Source organism: Wasmannia auropunctata, unplaced genomic scaffold, assembly GCF_000956235.1.
Source record: "Wasmannia auropunctata unplaced genomic scaffold, wasmannia.A_1.0 LD336071.1, whole genome shotgun sequence".
In the NCBI taxonomy this organism is placed as follows: Eukaryota; Metazoa; Arthropoda; class Insecta; order Hymenoptera; family Formicidae; genus Wasmannia; species Wasmannia auropunctata.
In genome coordinates this window covers 3,109,810-3,129,028 of record NW_012026819.1, presented here as the reverse complement: position 1 = coordinate 3,129,028, position 19,219 = coordinate 3,109,810, and the positions used below count along the sequence as shown (strand labels likewise).

The 19,219-nt window shown below is 41.2% G+C and overlaps 2 protein-coding genes across 3 annotated transcripts in view; one reads left to right on the top strand and one right to left on the bottom strand.

The window, feature by feature from the left end:
• The window catches only part of LOC105449951 (protein slit), a 352,872-nt gene that overhangs the window by 91,046 nt on the left and 242,607 nt on the right, over nucleotides 1-19,219 (bottom strand). The gene's annotated exons all lie outside the window — the stretch shown is intronic.
• The window catches only part of LOC105449950, a 261,548-nt gene that overhangs the window by 18,938 nt on the left and 223,391 nt on the right, over nucleotides 1-19,219 (top strand). The window lies entirely within an intron of this gene.

Here is a 19,219-nt window from a genome sequence, read left to right as displayed (position 1 = left end):
AAATTAATACTGTAAAGAGAGATAAATTTAATTGTAAAAAGAGGTTTAGTTTTTCTTTTATTCTTTCATGACGCGTTTTAGATGCTTCTAAACTAAATGCAACACAGTGAATTTACGTAGTCTCATAACATCGGGATTTTAGCCAACCATAAACCAATCCGTTAAGTAGAGTATTCCCACGAGAATTAAGTGTATCTCTGATGAATGGCGTAATTTTTCCTTTTTCCCCCGCGCACCGAAGTGTAATCGCTTCTTTGCCTTCCTTATATAGATTAAAAATCGAGATACTAATAACGTCCGCGTTGGCTGACGTAGATCCTGCCGTACCCACTCCGACAGGATCGTCTTTCAGTGCGCGAGAGACGGAGTTCTTAAATCTACATGCACGTAGCAGCGCATCGTGCAAACGAAGTAGTCTATAATGCCTCTAGGCAGCCACATTTTTTGCATACTCGAGAAGGTAATCTTTTATCCTCAAAGGTTAGTTTAAAGCAACGACTATCGTATGCAGCGAAATTTACAATCGCGTGCGCGTTATTTGTAAACGGTGACAAATAAAAATTTATCATCATAAACGCTTCGAAATCGACTTCTAGTAAAGAAATGCAATAAAAATTTTTAAAATAAACAGAGTAATAATAACGGCTATAAAAATGATACATTGTGAAAAGTTTTGATAAATTAATGGAAATAAAATATAATTTTAATTATATTTCAAAAAAGATTTAGTTCAATGTATAATAAACATAAAAAACTATTTCGAAGACATACTATAATTGCCTGCAGTTTGAGATCTTTGCAGTATACATATATTGCATTCTCCAAGAATGTGCGATACTGGAACACTCTATTGAAAAACGATACTCCGTATACAATGGTCCGTAGAATCGGTATGAAATCGTAATCCACATGCTGTATAAATAAAAAATATGAGAGTGTAAAATAAACTTCCCACTTTCTAAAGTTGAAGAGTGTCACTTGCTCTATCACATGATAAAATTCTTCTCCTTGTTTCTATTCTCTACGTCTTACATCTATAATGCTCTCATTTTTATAAGATTAAACATAAGTATTTTATACTGTGCAAATAAAAGAAGAATAATAAATAATAAAATATCAATTAATAATTTAATGACAATATTAAAACTGATTATAAAGTGGTCTCAATTGAGATATAATAATGTGTAAAAAATTTTTTTACGTTTTAAAAATTATTAGTACATTTTAAAATGATCGCCAAATCGTCAAGTTAATTCTTAGACTTTTCGAACGCGAGTTCTTTTCGTTGCGAAAATACTTGGTTCTTGTCTGTTCCGGTCAGAAGTAATCCAACCGTACCCGAGAGATACGGAAGTCGGTCGGAGGAAACCAGAAGTCGATAGTTTCCGCGAGTAACGTTTCCATGCACTCACCGCGTATTAACCGTTGGGTTATCGGGGCCGAACGGAGAGCGTTCGCTGCAATCGTAACTTCGAAATACCGGGATAGCACGTCGGCAATAAATGCCGGCCGCAATTACGGTCCGACGGTTCGTATTTTTATTGATCTTCGCGAGCGCGTTCGTTGCCGACAATCGTTACGATCGCTGCGTAATTCGGTGATTATCATCGCGATGTAATATGTCATCCGCGATGGCAAAGCCAGCTGGATCCCTCGTTTAGTAAATTCATCTGGTAATGGACCGATTATCGCGGCTACTTTCAGTGGGAGCTCGTTGGGATTGATCTGTCACAATGGAGTCGATCGACGGGCAAATTCACAGAGCGATTGATGCGCCCTTTGTTTCGTAATGCGCGCGCCATAGTGGCTGCCAGATTGTTGTGAATCAATGATAAGGGACACTGTGAGAATCGTGTAATTATCTGTCACGCGACAGCGGTAATTTTTTTTTTTAATGCGCTCGGTATCATAATTTTACGAGTCACATATGTCACGAATGTCTGAAGTTGTATCAAATGTCAAGTATGGAAAGAAAGAACGATAATATAAAATAAGACGAAAATAGACTGGCTTTAATTCCAACTAAATTAACAGAATTTTTTAAATATATAATTATCAGTGTATATTTTTTAAGCTTGGATATTAAAATTACAGAATATAATGAGTTCTTATTTATATATGAAGAAAAATCGACACAAAATTTGTTAAAGAATTGAAGAAAGATATGTTAAAATAGTTTATTAAAACATTATTTAAGATACGTATTACAACATAAGAGCGAATAAGTTGGCTAGGATAAGCTCCATCTTGCTTCTATAAAGACGAATGTGCGAGCCGAGATTTGAATATACATGAAGTATAAAACGAGCCCGAAAAGTTCGCGTCAAAGAGGCTTTCCATGGCCGGAATAAAACCGAGATTGCCGAAGGTGAATTCGTTCGATCGGTCGATTCTGGTTGCACAAAGTACCGTAAATTTTATTAAAACCGTTTTGTTCTCTTTAAGCCAGGCTGTCAACGCGGACAGCGATAACTTAATGTATTTTTCGTCTCCGAAAAATCAGATAAATACGTATAAGGTAGGAACGAGGTGCCAGGTAAACTGCGAATTTATCATGGATTTATGTCGAGCAATGATTTATACGCTTTGCATAATAAACAGCTTGATTTGGTCGTACAATGGGAGCGTGTGCTCGTGATGGATGCATTAAATTCCACGAATTGTCACGATAAAAATGATATATGATTGCAAAAAATTAAATCTACTTTATTGCAGCTTCGTTTTTGTAAGGTATAGCATTTCTCGTACAAAATGAATATAAATTTCGTGCGAGAGATTAATATTCCAGTTAATATAAACGCACGTATTATCAAAAATTATGCATTTATCTTTAAACAAAATGACAAGTCTTCTCGATGTCAATCTGTGGATTTTTACATTATTCTAAAATTCGAAAATTTTACTAAAAGCGAGAAAATATTTACTGATTCCCCCGAATTCTATTCTCGAATCGAACACGCAAGAAAACATTGGGATTATTTGTTCGAGAGGACTCGGGGTTGAAATGACGAGGGTTCGTTCTTTATAGGGTGCGAACCAATGTGAGAAAAGTGATAACAATATGTAGATCAGATCTGAGATATCAGTTACCAGGGAGATCTTTTCTCAGATTCTCAATTAGGTGCTATTTATCGAAGCGATAGCGCGAATTAAATCTTGTTTTCTGGACAAACTGACTTCGCGTACCTTGCTGGTAATTGGAGCTGGTAATTGTTTTATGATGATAAACAGACCTAACTAATTTAAGTGCTTGACAAATTTCTTTTCGATAACGCGCAAGTTCTGGTCAATATTGCAATAGAATTTAACGACTGTACGCGCGGTGCGCGTAAATTTACTCTGTCAAACGATTTATTACGCCGGAAAGATAGTAGGTTTACTTTGAAATTACTTTTTGAAAGTAACCGCGCAATTAATTACGGGAAATCGATCGCCGGGACTATAGAGAAGCCGCGGTAACTCAGGTAAATTAACGATAGCTTTTCTCAACAATTCTCCTTCGCGGCACTTCACTCATGTTGCAGAACACAATCCCCGGTCAGCACGCAATGCAGAAATTAATTTAATTAAACACGGTGAAGAAAAACGTATTATGATGAAATTATGATTATATCGATCTCTCTGTTATATCGTATTACGGAACAGCGACTAGAATGTGATACGGATGTGGGGAAGGTATGAGAACCGCTGCTTAAGTAATGAGTGTGGATAAAAGAGATTAGACGGCCGAGCGGTTCTGTGCTTCGAAGGCATAACTAAGGTTTATTAACGGCCTTCTCTCCCTCTTCCTACCGGGTTCCTTTCCATCCAGTTCATCGTATGATATTCATCAGCCTTCCTCTCCCGCCGAGGAGCTGCTGCTCGCGCGACTTTTCGTCGTTTCTCGTTTCCGCCCGGCCTTCCTTCTATTTCTTCCCTTTGGAAGCGCGCGGTGCCTCCGCGTCCAAAGGCCGGTCAACAAGATCGTTATATTACGACGGTGTCATCGGTTTCCGGGCGTACGTTAAAATCGGGCGGCGCTAGCAATTTCGATGCAGATTTTGTGAGCTTCTTTTGACACGCGGCGAAAAAGAGCTCAAGAGATCGCATGATAGAGAATCATGATTTACGGGGAAGCAGTGTATCTCAGCTCGGTGCAGTGTTTGATGCATATGCTTTAGCTGTACGTGTATTTTGAATACTTTTTTATATACGTAAATTATTTTGCATTTATATATATAAAATAAACTCTTCAAATGTAACTTTAGCAAAAAAAGTTAGATAATAAACATATGTTTAACAAGGAAATTCATACATATTTATATAACTTAATAAAAAGTCTATGTAGAGATGAAATTTAAAAGTTAGAATATATCAACGTTTTAGTATATAATGTCATTTAAATGATATAATACAATGATAACATTCGAATACACTTGAGCTTTTAGGATACAGCGAATTGATGTAACGATCTGTGATAGACATCACGTGACGGTGTAAAATATGAACGAATAAGGAAACACGATAATCGGATTCTGGACGTCTCAAGTTGATGTCTTGGCAGACCGGAATATTATCGTTCTTGGCAAGGTCTATGCGCGCGTAACAAGTAGTCGGTGCACGGGACTACTATGCCGGCCGTGCCATTGTGACGCGAATGGCTCCGAAAGATTCTGATATACGTAAGCACGTAGCGGTGAGGTGCACCTGCCGGGCAAAGGGAATCGCTGTCGAGCGAGGCCGAGGGCTAGCCCGTCTAACCGGTACTGCCCTGTAAAATTCTCAACTATGCACTTAGTACGCTCGGGAGATACGCGATATACAGGATGGTTTAAAATAACTTGTCGGCGCAGAACGAATCCGTAAACACGTCTTCGCAATTCGTATCCGTTACGATCAATTTTCGACTTATTTAACAAAATATGTGAAAGATCTGTACCGTCGATTCGTGGTAAGTTTGAAACTTTAGGCACATCGTGAATCAAAATATATTTTAGGTATCTTGAAATAGACGATAGCCGACGATTTTGCCGAGGAGTGTTGGCGAACGAAGACTTCTCGAGATCGTTTTAATCACTTTCCAGATTACTTTGTCGACGCGGGAGTTGAAGAAACTTGTTAGCAATTGGAGTGTGGGATTTAATTTGATACCATTCAATAACAGTCCTCATTTTCAATATATAGAGATATATATATAAGATCAAAATGCTTAATTCTGGAAAATTACTTCAGAGAGTTAAGATCAGTAATTTAAATAAAATAAATTTAAATTTAAATAAAAAGAAACGAAAAGGATAACAAATGTCAACAAGACAGATAATCTCTCTTTAAAAAGAACGTTCAAGTTTGCTTAATTAACTTCACCGAGGTTCATTGCAATGCTCTCATTGTTTATCCAATTTATTAGGTTGAACAATATTTGAGGAAAGTGTCATGCTATGATCGATCGTTTATAAACATCCGCCAGCAATTCGTGGACGCAGACGTCGCGACGTCTCGTCAAAATTACATGTTTGCAGCAAAATGTCTTTTGCGATACTCGGGTATCATCATTGCGCGATAACGAATATCGGAGCTGGAGTAAAGATCAGCCGCAACTTCCGACGTGCGTTAACGTTTAAGTCATCGTTTATACTTAGCCGGTCGCGGACTTTCGCTTGAATTAATTCACGTGCCGACGAATAACGGATAGAGAAATAATGCCTGATCGCGGCGCGGGGACGGTCGTCTTACTTTCGTGCCGGTGTCTCGCACTGCGCATTCAAAGGAGTTAACGGAAACCGCATGCAGGCGGATGGAGGAGTTCGCCTTGAATGGCTCGCCATTCCTCCCCGCGTCGTCCGCAACCGATGGAGCGCCAACCCGCTAGGTTTGCGTTTGTAATTAAATATTTGCCGGCGGTTAATTGAGTCGCGCTGTGCTTTTATTCCAATTTCTGGTTTAAATGAAATGGCACGGTCGTCCGCGGCGCAGACATTCTACCGGGTGTCCCCCGTCTATCCGTGTCGCATTTCTTTCACGTGGTTGCGTAATTAAGCTCAGAAATTCGCGAGGGAAAGTAGACAAAAGCGGCTTAAATGGCGGCAACTGTATCCTGATTTTCTACCGTAAATTTTGCATTTGTTAATAATGTTTGTAAAAAAAAATGTATTGTATAATTAAAAAATGTAAGTTGTAATTATGTATATGGTACTGAAATATCCAAGCGATTCAAAATAGTATTCACGTGTTAATCATGGAAAGTCAGAAATTTACATTAATTCAATTTGAATTATGATATATTATAATACATTTTAACTTAAATATTCAAGAAAGATGAATTTATATCCTTCCGAGTTTAGTGTTAATTGACATAAAAGGATCGATTCTATCAGGGTTTATCAGATATATTGAAATTGACTGACAATGAAGCCATTTATTTTACAAAACTAAATTACTTTTTTTTTAGATAGATCAGACTCTATGTTTGATTTCACGGAGTTTTGTAGAATCATAGAATGGTAACACACACACATGAAAATAACGAAATTAACGTCTAAAATCAAGTCCTAATATCAACTATCATATGTCTGAAATTAATTTTACAGTTAAGTTTGCAAGTTAATGCAAAATGGCGTTTGTTTGGAAGAATTTAATTTATCCGCGTCAAGCGGATATTTTAGTTCACAGGTGCAGTGAGCTCGAACAAGCTCGAATCTTAATGAATGAAATAATTTAAACGTGAAGTATATTCACGTTCAGCCACATTAAAGCCAGTTGATTCACACAACAAAGTAACGTCTGTTTTAAACTAAGCTCTTTCTTAGGCAGATTCAATTACTTTCTTTTAAGCGCGCAATAAAATGCTCATAATTCTTAATTGTTACAAAATAACATATCTAATCGAAACTTATATCGAGGTGAATGCATTTTACTTACCAAGTCCTAATCTTAAATTAACGCTTTTAAAAGATACGATATTATATATAAGGTTTTATATATTATCTTAATAAAACAGAAGATGGTAGAAAGTGCTAGAATGTTAAAAGATTTGCGATAACGATCGGACGCTCACGCAAACGATTGCAATAAATGCGCGAACAGTCGACTTCTCATGAATCGTTCGCGACGTCTCACAATCAGCCGGGATCGCGGAGTCGCGTACGCCGCGCCGCGACGTATCTTCGTCGATCTTTCGCAGGACGGCGTATATATATATATAGCTTCCATCGATATGTATGATCGAACCGTGGAACGACGGAGTCGGATGCAATCTCGTATAATTTGCAAAACGTGATGCATGCCTTATTGTGATATCTCAATAAGGCGGCCCGTCATTATCTCGATGCGCCATTCTCCCGGCGATGCATGCATGTGCATGTGCTGCAGCGCGACCGGATCTCCGCGCCGCGAGAGATAGATCGTGGTCGCTGAATCAAATGCCTTCTCGTGCGGAGGGCACACACCCCTCTCCCTCTATCCCCGGCGCGGTGCACCGTATAAGCGCACGTAAAAACGTGGACGTCCGCTACCATGCGTAATACGTTGCAGCTTACGAAGAAGAAGGACGCGCGTGGCTCGCGGGTCTACCGTTAAAACGTGTTTGCTATTAGACACGGCCGGCGAGTGTTCCGTCGCGGCCGGCTTCCGCGAATAATGCGAAGGGACTGCTTTTACTTAGGTTAATCGAGATAAATGCCCGATGCCGCACGTGTGAATACATTTAATTAAGGAGGTTGGTCACGGTCGAGCGCGAGCGACACGCGGATTATATCTTTTATACTTTATGATAGCGTGGCGCGTGTATATATATGTACGGATACTGCAGCTTATGAAGACGTACTGCAGTATACCGGCGCGTTGGCAATAAGCTTCCGTAAAGTGACTCGACTGACGCGTGTTACGACTTACGTACAAAGTTTTGCGCTTAAAATGCGATGAAATGGCGCGCAACGAAGGCCGATAACTTGGAGTTCTTATATTGGAAACGGCCAACGTATAAATTATTCTACGTATGCTATATACCGTTACACATTGCATATAAATTATCGGATAACATTTATGGTAAAGAAGAACGATATACGCGCGTGTAGTGAGAGAACGTTTGCGTTTTTTTTTTTTAATTTTTCCGACAAATAATGTAGATTCCCATTACTTTCGCATTCACTCTATAAGCGATCCATTAACGGAAAAACGATACATTTTCCGGCATTAATAACGAAAGCGGCATACCGCAGCATAGGGAGGGGTCTTACACCGTTATCGGAACAACCCGATGTCTCCGAATAAAACAATTCGCCGTGCGTGCGTGTGCGTGGGCACCCCGTGTAACCCCGACAACAAAAAAAGAGGAAATATCCGCGCGCTTTTGCGGCTATCCGCGAATTAAAGTATTATGAGCTGCGACATCAAAGCGAAAACTGTAATTTCATAAAACCCCCTTCAGACTCCGTGCTACATCGTCGTAACGGTAAATCGTGCCGAAGTAATTGCGCGGAAAAGTGAAAAAAAAGAAGGGTGGCGGAGGAGGAGGAAGAGGAAGAGGAGGTGGATGAGGAGGAGGAGGAGGAGGAGTAAGAGGAGGAGGAGGAGAAGAAGGACGCGCACTCGCGACGATAATTAACGGCTGTTGCGGCGCGAGGCCATTTTAACAAATCTCTGCGACCGTAACGACCTCATCAACTCCGTTGACGCGCTAACTCGGCGTTATCGCGAAAACTCGACTGCGCCGGCAATTGCTGTTTCATGCATAGCGAAGTGCGTCCATGGACCGCAACGGCAAACATTCTCATCGTTCTAACGTCGTATAATTCGCAATTTGATATCGCGTCATGTGTACCACCGCGCTGCTGCTTTCAATTCTCCGACGATTCTCTTGCCGTCGCGATAATATCGCGGACGACCGGCGTGCTAGTGCGGCGCGCGCGGCGGAGAGAGGCGTAATTAATGATTAGTTAATAGCTTGGCGTCGAGGGTTGCCATGATATAGATGCAGGATCGATATAGACGGGAGAGACACGAAATGTACAAGTTGCATGCTACAAGATGTAATTTTACATTCGGTTTTTCTTTTTAAATGAAAAATGTTGTAGAACAGCAAAAATATTTAGAATACTTTGGAACATTTATTTTAGAGTAAAAAAATCTTATATATAGAATCGTTTCACGTTATTCTTTAACTGGCTGTATGCATTTTATCTTCATATGTTTTCACAATTGGACATTTTTTATTTTTACCTTCAGTAGCGCATTATTGAGTGGAATGTGCAGAGTTGATATTTTCTGCGATTTATTTACGATCCGGTAAATATTATTACCGCTTGTAATTTCGCAAAATCTCGAGTCTCCCGTCAAAGTCCTCCGTCGCGACGGAGATATTTCCATCAGCGAGGGGAGGGTAATTTCCCTCGCTCTCGTGGTGCACGTCAAGGGGCACGTGCAGGCATCGCGCCGCCGGCGCCGGCACCGAAGATCGCGCACACGCCGCTCGAACTTACACCGACTTATGTAAGGGCGCACGTAAGTGCGGCAAATTGCTCGTAAAACGTGCCGGGCGTGTTAATTCGTCTAGTAACGTCGAAGAAAATACAGAATTAGTTTCCGGCCTGTATATAAGTAATACAGACGTGCAGGGGGCCGTGTCCCCGCTAAGAAGGCATCGCCGTCGGAATACCGTTGACCAATCGGAGTCGAATAACGTTATGGGATTGCCAGTCACGCTACACAACGGCCGAAGTCAATCGCACGCAGCGCGAAACATTAATGAGACTCTGTTGGAAATAGTTGAACGTTTGTTACGCATTCGTTGAAATCTCCGTGTAGCTTGACCGTGGCAAAAGCCAGACGCGAGAGAGACGAATAATGAGTCAGTGTGTTGAATACAGAAGTTATCCTTTTGCTCGGAAACTTGTTAATTAATAGGGATACGGCGCGGGTATTCACGAAGTTCAAGTCGAGTCGCGTCTCTTATCTGGCACTGAACGGTCGGCTATCAAATAGTCGGAAAATGTCTGTGGTAATTCACTCGAGCAAGTACACTTTAATTATCGATTAATTAATTGATTGTATTAATTTGATTGATTATATTAAATTACAGATATCCGAAAAGTTTTAGTATAATATTAAATTTAATCTTTTCTCTGTAAATTAAGATTTTTCTTAAATGAAATAAATATACAAAATACAATTTCACGTAATGCGCTTGTATGCAAGATACTTGAGGACCAAAATAGCTTTTGCAATAACTACATTATATCGCGTGTGTAACCGCGTTAGAGACAAGGATGCGGAACAGTGAGAGAAAGAATTGTTACAAAAAAGCCGTGTACTGAGACTGACATTTATGACGCGTATTCAACTCTTGATATATAATGTTGCTGAAAAAAAAACTGCAAAGCCGCGTAAAATCCAACGCGTCAGTTTTCGAAACGAAAAAAGTTTTAATCCCTGCCACAGTTAAAGCCCGATCGATGCGTTGATCCTTCGGTGATCAAATTGCACATCGCATGCAGAAAGCATTTTCTGCAATCGACGTTCGATGTTCACCGTTGTGAAGCTTCAACGTTAAAAAAATTATTGCGATCCGTATAATACAACCGTTTGCGGTTTAAACAATGCCTCCCGTGTTATTTTATCGAATGTACCATTGCAATACCGTAATCCGTTCCGATGTATTTTATTAATCCTTAAAATAATTGACTAATGAACGCATATTTTTGTTTTGTGTAAATTTCACACGATGCACACATGTACGCAGGAGTTAGATATTCCAAAAAGCGCGTATTTTATTCCCTTTTATATTTTGCATCCTTAAAAAACCTGCAGGTATTCCAAATACTATGCCGAAACACAATTAAAAAGCGCTTGCATGGCCGAAGAGTCAATTGCCGTATTACAGAATTTCAGGGACACGCTGGCGTGAAAATATCAGCTGCCCCGCAGAAATAAATTACCTGGCAACGCAGTTTTTCGTTTTTATCTCCGCACTTGACACTGTACGTGACTCGCCAAGTTTGTCGACCTTTATCTCGTTTTATTTCAACGTGTCGTTGTGCGCGTTAAAATCGCGGCCCGCCGGGACGGGGGAAGTCAGGTCGCGGCGAAATAAAAAGCGCGATGGAAAAAAATACTGCAGGGTAGGATGGATGCAAAACCGCATGGAATTCTCGATGAGCATCGCGAAATGCGGAGCGAAATCGTATGTACGCCGGGAATTGTACGAGTCATTGTCGATCGGGCGTGCCTGTAGAAACGACAGCTTCATAAAGCATTGTAGTCGTTCGATAGTGCTGCCACGCTCGCTAATTGCCGTATCCTAGCAGCGGTTGCGAGGCCGGGAGATCTCGTGAATCTCTCGAACGACCGTTCGCATCTTCCATATAGATATATATATTTAAACGTAGTAGATATTTCATATCGTACCAAACGCAGCAAGCCGTATGCGACTCGTAATTCTCGCAATTTTAATTTTACATCGTGTCCCCGTGTCGTATACATTTACTTGGACTTGCGGCATTAACATAAATTTCATCTCTCGCGACACAACGTATGTATATACGGTAGCGATACTTTCACGGACACAAATTTTAATCAATCGACGGGACCGCCTCTCTGTCACCGGAATCGATCAAAGAGTCATTTTCGACGGCGATTATGACAACCTGTCCTTTAATTATCCCTCAAGCGACGGGATACTCGCTTGCCGAAAGAAGGCCGACTTTTTTTGCGAAGCGTTGTATTATTCCGCACGCGGTTCGAGCGTATGAGAGCTCGTCATTTCACTCGAAATCACTATCTATCAGCGAATCAATTAGCGACTCCTCGATTACTGACTCGACCGGCGCGGCGACGGCCGTGCAAAATTATGCGACGGTTCGATGATCGAACGATGAGTCGTCGCGCGCGAGGTCGAATTTACGAGCGAGACACGTTTGATTTATGAGACGGTGTCCTTGGTTGATCTACGATCGATCTACCCGGAGAAATCAGAGAGCAGCGCAACGCTGCACGGTACACGAAGTTAATCGTTATTCTTGTCCGGGAAGCAGCACCGATAATTAATAGCCAATCAGCGGGTGTGTTGGGTTGAATGTTAAGTAGAGAGACGCGTCGCGCGCCGCGCCGCTGTACGCTTCCACCTCCCCCCCCCCCGGATTTCGCCCGTGGTCAGCACAAACGACGTCAATATCGATAACGATATCCGTGTCCGGGGGGGAAAATCGCCGATCGCGCAGTACCGCGCGATTCGGCGTTTCGCGCGGCCGTGCAAAAATCGAATAAAAATAATCGCGCGTGATACCGTCGCCGCGCTGGCGGAATAATATTTTTGCGCTCGCACGCGGGCTGCGGTATAACAACTTGTACTCGCGAGTTTATTTGCAAAAACGCGCCGGAGATAAAATGCATATATATCCTCGATATACGCGCCGGGCCTTTGCACTCTGCCTACATTATAACTGAATTCCATGAAATAATTAAATTTATACAAGTTTGTTAATTGATGCGTTACGTGTGTTCGCTCGCGAAGTTAAAAATTCAAAAGGCTCCCGCGTAATCATTCTCCAAATTTGATTTGCATTTTTAAATACCTTCAACGTTTGCTCCACTTTCGAACTGAAGATACCAAATTTATTCGATAGAAAACGAGAGAGAGAGGAAGAGAGAGAGAGAGAAAAGGAGAGCAAAGAATCTCCAAAATAATCTCACATTAGAAAGTCTAATAACGTTTTATCTTTTAAAATTCAATATGCGCGAAATCAAAATTTCAAAATAAGACACCAATTTAAATTGAAATTAAAGCAGGTGATTCTCGCAAACCTCCTACTGATTACATATTCCGCGATATTGCGCCATAAGTTGAAGTAGGCACCCTCGTGAATATAATCATCGATTTTGATTTCGCGTCACGTCATACGGCTCCGTCTCAACTAGATGTAATCTTCCACGTCAAGCTATCTGGGCCACACCAGTATCTGAGAGAATATCTGAAGGGCTCGCGCGCGCCATCAAGGTTCCGAGCGTCGCGGGAGCGTATTCAACGGCGGAACGTGTCGTTATCGGGACAATCCCTTGGAGATTTCAGCATTTTGTCACGATATAGCTGGGTTCTCTCGCCGCTCTTTTGCACGGTTCCTTACTTACGTCATGTCGCGGCAATAGTGCCAGAGCGCAGTAACAGCAAGATGCACTACGGTCGCATATATATATTACAGCGGTGCAGATAGAGGCGCGCAAGAAGCGGGAAATTCTTTACGAGGCTAACGTAATGTACGCCGCAAATAATTTCAACATGCACGAAGTGTTTTCTCTCTCTCTCTCTCTCTCTCTCTCCTCGCAGTGGTGCGGCTCTCTCTCTTCGCCGCCACCGTCTTATTTCCTCGCGTTATTTTTCGCGTGGTGACCCCATTACGTATGTATATACTTGAATAACGATACGACGCCGACGCGAATGCTGGGTACCGCTCGGGACTCGTCCGGCCGAGAGATGCGCCGGGGAGATACTGCGATATTATTCAGCGATACGATGGTGCATGGACCGCGGGACGGTCTGTCGGGAATCATGACGTGCCAGCTTATGAAATTATGGATTATAGACTGTCTCGACCGTTTTGGAAATCCGATTTCGTATTTCCTCGAACGTTATACCATAAATAATTTCATTAACTGTGCGCACTGATAATAATAATCAGAGCTCGATTTTAACGTCGATATATTTTATAATATTAAAGTATTTTATTCTCGTTTTCTCTGTAAATATTATTTTTTTTTTTTTTTACAATATCTTTGCAATATCTTTTAAATAATCTTTTAAATCTTTATATCTACTTTTTCTGCTCAGTCTGTAATAAGCTTATTTTTTTTATAAAAAAGACGCATCTCTTTGGTGACTATTTTTCGATTAAATCTCTTGCTGTAAGATTCCGTATTGTTGATTTTTTTCTGCTTATTTTTAAGTTCTATTTAACTTAAAAATTATAAGCATGTAATGTTAAGTAAAATGAATTCTTGATTTAGAACAAATTTATAAATTATTATGATAAAAATGATTCTCACACACGTGATATGTTCGAAAATTTCAAATCCAGAAATGGCATGTCCAAAAGGATAGGGAACTGTGCCACTGACAGTTGCGATATTTTCAATCTAAATCCAAAACTGTTTCTTTAACTTTTGCATTGACAAAGGGTGAGATTTTTCTTCTATAGCAGAGAGAACTCGATATGTGCATGCAATTCGTACACTATCAAAGTGTGACCGTACGCGGAAATAAAGTCGAGAACTGCGTAAATTGCGAAATCCCCGAGCGTGTTTCACACGGGCGCGTGTGAAACGCAAAATGCATCTACGGAAGGTATCACAGTTTGTTACTTTGAAATATTGCCTCTCATAAGAGGCATCTACAGTCACAGCGACTTTTATGCGGCGTAATAAATCTGGCGCTAGTGCATTTTATTCAAATTTACTCCAAAATGACCTCGCCTACCACGTAATTTGATTTCACGCCGGTCGATCTTACACGGCAGAGAGTCCCTATCTCGATTTTATAAAAATTGTAGAAATACTCATGTGCCGGTATATTATTAGCTAATGATATAACCTCGTGTGACGTTAAAAATTGCTGGTTTTAGTAATTTATGTAATTATGTACACTATGTTCTCTCGGTATTACAATTGTAGGGTACTGTGTTATCTGTACTATCTTCTAATGCCATTAATGCGAATTGTAAGTAAAGTTCTTCCCGCGCGACTATCAGCGGAAATGGATCCCCAAGGAGGTACGCGTTTAATGATAACGCATTTAACCAGCGAGGACTGGCGTTTCTCTCGTCGGCATGGATAATGATCCCTCGAGCGGTACTCGGCACTCATTTAATTCCCAACTTTTCCTTTCACGGTCGGGCGAGTAGCGCGTAAGGAGAAACATCCGGGGGAGAGAAAAGCGAGAGGGAGAGAAAGCGGGATGAATAGCGAAAGCGAGGAAGAATCCACCGGGCAAGGACAACGACGGGTCCGCTCTCCAGGGTCGAGACCTTCGGATAAGGCGAGGCGGCGATGCCATAGGGGTCAGGCGGGGAGGAAAAAAAAAGGAATCGCGAGGGAGAGAGCACCGAGGACACGGAAGACGAGCAGCTCGCAGGCGAGACGAGTCTGCCAGGAATAAAGTTTCCTGTCGAGGTGATCGCACGGGGTCTCTCGAGAGACTCCAAACACGAGGCGAGTTTCGACCCACCCTTTCCCCCGTCGGACGGCGCCACTAAACTACCAACTCGCCCTTTCCACATCGCCCGTCCCTACCCAACCCCGTCCCAACATCCAGCGTCAAGTTGCCTTACATGGTAGTTGTTGATTGTTTCCGGTGTAATTATAACTTCGACTTAGAGGCGAGCCCTCCTCAGATATAATTATTAATTACCGTGTCGGTGCCACGCGTCGAAGGCATTCGCGGACGCGCCGCGTAGGACAAGAGCGATCCCCCTCGCGAAGAAACTAATCGCGGAGCAAAGTCGTGTGACTTAAAGTCGATCGGCGCCGGGCGAAGCTCGAGAGAATTCGAAATTGCGAAACAAGCGGATCTCAAGTTGACATTACGCTTGTAGGAAGAGTGAAATGATTGTCAGAAAGATAAAAATTTTTATTTTCTGTTAAACTGTATTTTTTAATTTTATTTATGATTGATAAATTATGCAAAACTTTGAATTAGTTTCTTAGCATATTTAAAATTTTAGGGCAACATCAAGTGTACCAAGTTTTTTTACTCCAGTAGTAGTTTTTTAAAGATTCTATTGTTCCGCACTATTAGTTGCATTTTTAAGCTGCCGGAATAGAATTGAATAATAGAGCTGGGTCGATTTCTTATCCCCATTTTGTCAGTAAGAAAAAGAAGTTCTTTAGTGTGAAAGAACTACTTTAAAATTCATAGAATGGTGGCGAGTGAAGTGGGGAAACTTATTCCTCTCTCAGCCGTTGATCTGAAATTGAAAGGTATGATTTCAAAACTCGCTCTGCGTCCATTTGTGGAAGCTTTTAGACTCTATTGCTTTTGTTTCAACAAATATCTCTGTGTGCGCTTCCTTTTATAATAAATCTATAAATATATACAGACTGTATCTTAAATAGTGCTCATTGATTATATAACATTATTCTTTGTAGAAAAAAATTGAATCGAAAAGTTCTGAATCATTTTTTTTCTACAATGCTCAATGACGCAATACTGCAGCAATTATTGCTTCATTGAGCATTGTAGAATAAAATTATTTTTAAATAATAACACTCATTAATATAGCGTTATTTCTTATAAAATATTTAGTGAAAAAGTTCTGAACCATTTTTCTCTACAGTGCTCAATGAAGTTGTAATTATTGCAATAGTGACTGTTTCATTGTGCATTGTAGGAAAAAAATGGGTCAGAACTTTTGACTCGGTTTTTTACAAGGAAAAACGTTATATAATTAGTGAGTGCTATTTAACATACATCTTGTACATGTAATAGTTTTATTAATATGCTTTATTAATATGTTTTATTTTATTAATATATTTGTAAACGTTCCCTAAATTAAAAATTTTCGCTTATATTTAATTAATCCGACAAATTAAATTACGCGATACACTATAGAAATTTATACAAAAGAGTTAATATATATTACTAAAATTATATTAGAGAGATAAAATATTTAATTGTCGAATAGCTTTCGATATTCCAAGCGCAATTGCGTTAATCAACACGAATCGGTACAAAACCTTCCCGTATTATACGATCTAGGCTACAAAAACTCTCGCGGCAGTTTGAAATATTACAAACGTTAACAATGATTTATAAAATTTAAAAAAAAACGTATAAAGGCGCACGAGACTCCCGCAGAACTGTCGCTCGTTATAATACACGTACGATGGCACATGCATACCTAACGCGCCATTATCCTCGTCGCCGCGCTGGCATTCCGGGAAACGCTAATGAACGTGCTGTGTCGCGAAAACACCCACGGACATTCGCAATCGCAATCAAACGGCGATCAACGGACGCGTTGATGCACTACCGCGCCTGATTAAACAACGAGTCGTCATCGCCCCCGTCCGCAAAATGCAAATGCAGTCCGAATCACTCGAAGACGCCCACCGTGCGCGCTCTGCGTGTACCGCGCCATATGTTACGATATTCTGCGGTTGAATTTGCACACACAGCGACCAACGACGTGGTTGCTGCATACCCCGTGCACGCGCGCACACACACACACACACGGATAGACACGTGTACGGACAACGCGAACCCACACGCACGCGTGCAACGCGCGCGCCCGTACGGCTGGCGACGCGTCGGCGTCTCCGAGGGTTCGCCGTATCTGCATGAGCAGTAAGAGCATCGATCACACACCGGGGACAATATTGGCATGATAATCGGAAGGGATTCGGCACGGTTACGTATAGTAACACGGGCCAAGGGAGAACGGCCCTTGTCAATGCCGCGGTTACGATCGCGGAGACTGTTTACTCCCTGGTAATTATTGTGAAATATGTCGCGGCAGATCGAGTGTACGTCGATCGGTGCACCGTGACGTGTAAATTATTGCCGCGGCAGACGCGTATATATGTGTGCACTTTTGTACGATCGGACGAGAATGACGGATTTCTCAATCTTCGTAATTCAGACGTTTGTCAAATAGATAATTCGATTGGTTAAAATTAGAACGACCGGATTCTATTAGCAAATAGAAGAAGAGAAATGTGCATCCCGTCATTTCTAACAGTTTGTTTCAACAATTTTAAAATGCAGAAAATGCAGAACGGTAATTCTCCAGTTCAAATGCAGCTAGTTTAATCGTTAATATAAATAAATAAAATGAATTTTACATATAGAATTTGTCACCGATTGGTTATGGAAAATGTAAGTATACGTTCGCATTTATTCGTATCTTCAAAAAAAACATTCTCTATTGTGCGGAACTCATAATCACTGCTTGAATTTCCTGAATATCGAAAACGATATATCTTTTCCTTCTCTAGTCTTGATCTTGATGTTTAGCTGAGACCCCCTTAGTATAGGGTGTATCGAGACACGTATCATACACATTGACGCGCGGTTCGACAGCGTGTGCACCCTGCTGTCACATAAGCGCGCTCGGTGCACCCGAAGTTGCGGCGTACGGCGGCGGGGGTGTGCGGCACGATGTGTTGTGCGGTGAATCATGTACTACCCTCGAGGGATCCATCTACGATTAATTCCATCACTTGACACGCTTCTGCGCGCGTTCTCGCGCGCACCCCACCATCCCGCTCGACAAACATTTAAGCGGGGCATAAATGCCACGGAGCGGAGTGGAAAATGAAGAAAGGCGATGCCAAATGCGCCGTGAAGCGCGGAAGAATTAGATGATGCCGCGAGAGCGCTCGATGAGACGTGAGCTGAATTCGCTTAATGCACGCACTTGATCCCCGCCGACCTTCCCTACGACTTTCCCATTTTCTCAAAGCTCCGTCGCGAAAGCGATCGCCGAAAACGATCCCTCGGCGTTACATTACGTTGTTCGATGGAGAAGATTTTCACGATAAAATGCCGTGATTGATAGAATATAAAAAAAATATCGTTTTTCAAAATATCACATTGTATCGTTTTGTTTAAAACTCGTCAAACACAGAAATATTCATATTTGTGTATATTCAATAACTGTAAATGTGGAATATTCAACCAGTACGTGCGCTAGCAACGCCGCGCCGGCATTCAAAGGATTACATAAAACATATTTTCTATGCGTTTAATTTATTAAATATGGTCATAAATGCGCATATATGCCCTTATATTAATATAGCTACGTATTTTTCCTAAATGTATTCCCTCAGTGTCGACAATTTGATATGTAATTAAGTTTTTTTTATCCCAATTTGTTTAATTGCTGGTTTTACTCAGAAAGGTATTAAAAAACAGCGCGCGAGACCATTTTATTTCTTTATAACTTGTCCCGCGTTTATTTTTCATTTAATCTCTCGCAAAGCGAAATATGGTAGAAAGCTCTTCGCTAAAACGCAACGCTGTGAATAACGTTTTCTAAAGGTGCATATTATTTTTTTTTCCTCGACGTCCAAACTAATTAACGCGTGGAGGTGCGAGGCACGAACTAGTTAACGCGGTGCAGGTGCGCTCGCGCTACTTACAATTTAAACTGATCTTAAACTAGGCTTTAGTCTTAACTTAAATTAAGCCCGTGCGGGGTAGAATAACAGAACTAATTGGATGGACGAGCGCGCCCGCTCTCTGCGATTAGCGGGGGCG